Source organism: Carassius auratus, chromosome 34 (assembly GCF_003368295.1).
Source record: "Carassius auratus strain Wakin chromosome 34, ASM336829v1, whole genome shotgun sequence".
Classification (NCBI taxonomy): Eukaryota; Metazoa; Chordata; class Actinopteri; order Cypriniformes; family Cyprinidae; genus Carassius; species Carassius auratus.
The window spans coordinates 14,640,276-14,643,536 of NC_039276.1; positions in this window are offsets into that span (position 1 = coordinate 14,640,276).

A 3,261-nucleotide genomic window follows, 5' to 3' on the forward strand; every position below is an offset into this window, starting at 1 on the left:
GTTCTTCTGTGGAGGGAAAAGCGCGCTTTGCGCAGGTGCAAAATAGGAATGACACATGCGTCGGTGTACAAAGTCAATTGCGCTGGGTGCAAGATAGGGCCCAAGGAGTTTTTCTCTTCCAGCTTTCCTGGACTATTGTATAGCACTCATAAATGATTAAATAAAAAATAATGGTAGTTATTAAGATTGATATGGTTTGGAATTGGTAAAATGTACTTGGAAAAAAATCACAATAAAACAATGTTTTCATGTTTAAGTTTGGAATATTAACTGACATGAATGAATGCTATATAAATATTGTTCATGTTAACATAATGTTTATAAATAAAATCTTATTGTACAGTGTTACTAAAGGTTATATATATATATATATATATATATATATATATATATATATATATTATATATACATATATTTACATATACATATACATATACATATATATATATATATATATATATATATATATATATATATATATATATATTGTTCTGTGAATGTGATTTTAAAGTCTAGATGATTCGGATTAACCCTTTAACTGCCGTATCCTTTAAAACCTCACTGCCAGAGGGATATTGTGAATGCATGTGCCCGCTGGCACAGTTTACCTGATGCCATGGGGGGGTTATGGCATTGGTGGCTTGAGCCCGCCATCGCTGCTTGCAGCTATATTTATTATTATTCTTCTTCTTCTTCTCCCGAATGAATCGCATTTTTGAGGGCTTTAACATGCTCAAAAAGTCATGAAACTTTGCACACGCGTCAAACCTGGTGAAAATTTTCGTCTGATATAGGATTCAGAAGAGGGTGTGGCAAAATGGCTCGACAGCGCCACCTATACTAAGAAAATCAACAGCCTTCCAGCTATGTTTCACATACATGCACGAAAATTGGCACACATATGTAACACACCAATACCTACAAAAAAGACTCTTGGACCAAAATTCTAAACCCAACAGGAAGTCGGTTATTTTTTAATATTATGAGCAAATTTTGTGTAATTTTGGTCATTTCCATGTGTTGTATTTTAACTAACTCCTCCTAGAGATTTCTTCAAATCAACACCAAATTTGGTGTGACTAATCTAAAGGCCTTTGCGATGTTAAATTGCGAAGATCTTGAGTTTTCGTTGCAGGGTGTGTCCGTGGCGGCCTGGCGAATTTCGATGATTCGCCACGAAAAATGAAGTTGCTATAACTCACACATACAATGTCCAATCTGCCCCAAACTTCACATGTTTGATGAAACTCTGAACCTGAACAGATTGACATGCCCATATTCCGTTATAGTCATAGCGCCACCTATTGGCAACAGGAAGTGTCATATTTTACGCTGTGATGAACTACTCTTAGAAATTTTTTGACATCAATGTATTTTTTGTGGTCAGTCTAATCTAAAGGCCTGTGCAATGTTCAGTTGTGAAGATCTTGAGTTTTCGTTGAAAGGCGTGTCCACGGCACCATGGCGAAGTTCGATGTCTCGCCATGTTAATAAAAGATGTTATAACTCAGGCATAAAATGTCCGATCTTCCCCAAACTTCACATGTGTGATAAGAGTCCTGACCTGAACAGATCTGCAGGCCAATATTCCACCGGGTGTGGCAGAATGGCTCGATAGCGCCACCTATACACTTTCAACGGAGTCTGCCTCGAGCTATGTCTCACGTACATGTACAAAAATTGGTATACACATGTAACACTCCAATACCTACAAAAAAGTCTCTTGGTACGAAATCCGGATCCCAACAGGAAGTCGGTTATTTTGAATTTTCCCTTCAAAATTGGTGTTGTTTTTGCCATTTTCAGGGGTTGTACTTTAAATAACTCCTCCTAGAGATTTATTCAGATCAACACCAAACTTGGTCAGTGTAATCTAAAGCCCTTTGCGATAATAAATTGCGAAGGACTTGAGGTTTCGTTAAAGGGCGGGTCCATGGCGGCCTGACAAATTTCGATGTTTCGCCATGAAAAAGGAAGTTGCTGTAACTCAGACATACAATGTCCAATCTGCCCCAAACTTCACATGTTGGATAAGACTCTTGTCCTGAACAGATCTACATGCCAATATTCAGTTATAGTCATAGCGCCACCTATTGGCAACAGGAAGTTACATATTTTACACTGCGACAAACTACTCCTAGAAATTTTATGACATCAATGTCTTTTTTGTGGTCAGTTTAATCTAAAGACCTGTGTGATGTTTAGTTGTGAAGATCTTGAGTTTTTGTTAAAAGATGTGTCCATGGCGCCGTGATGAAGTTTGATGTCTCGCCATGGGAATAAAACATGTTATAACTCAGGCATAAAATGTCCGATCTTGCCCCAAACTTCACTTGTGTGATAAGGGGTCCTGGCCTAAACAGATCTGAAGGCCAATATTCCATCGAGTGTGGCAAAATGGCTCGATAGCGCCACCTATACACTTTCAACGGAGTGCGTATTCACTTTAAACAGAGTGCGCCTCGAGCTATGTTTCACGTACATGTACAAAAATCGGTACACACATGTAACACACCAATATCTATGAAAAAGTCTCTTGGTACGAAATCCGAATCCCAACAGGAAGTCAGTTATTTAGAATTTTCTCTGCAAAACTTGTGTTGTTTTGGCCATTTTCAGGGGTTGTACTTTAACAAACTCCTCCTAGAGATTTATTCAGATCAACACCCAACTTGGTCAGTGTAATCTAAAGCCTTTTGCGATCTTAAATTGCGAAGATCTTGAGGTTTCGTTAAAGGGCGTGTCCATGGCGGCCTGACAAATTTCGATGTTTCGCCATGAAATAGGATGTTGTTATAACTCAGTCATAAAATGTCCGATCTTGCCCAAACTTCACTTGTGTGATAAGGGTCCTGCCCTGAACACATCTGAAGGCCAATATTCCATTATATAGATAGCGCCACCTGCTGGCAACAGGAAGATTGGCACATATATGGAATAAACATTGATATGTTCTACTTATATTTATGAGTTTAAACGCATATTTCTCACCGTTCACCTATTAACTAAAGCCACTCACTGCCGTTGAGCCCGGGTGCGAGGGCCCGTTCATCGCTGCTTGCAGCTTTAATTGTAAACTGCTTTTGTCCCCTTATCTTTTTAAATATACAATTCAGAAACTGTTGTGGGTCCCCCTGGACCTATGGGCCCCTAGAATCATTCCCACCTTTCACCTCTAGACTTTTGACATTTTTCAAAAACATTTTTCCAATGAAGGTTTGCGTAAAGGTTTCCCATACACAGGTTAAGTACTGGGCATA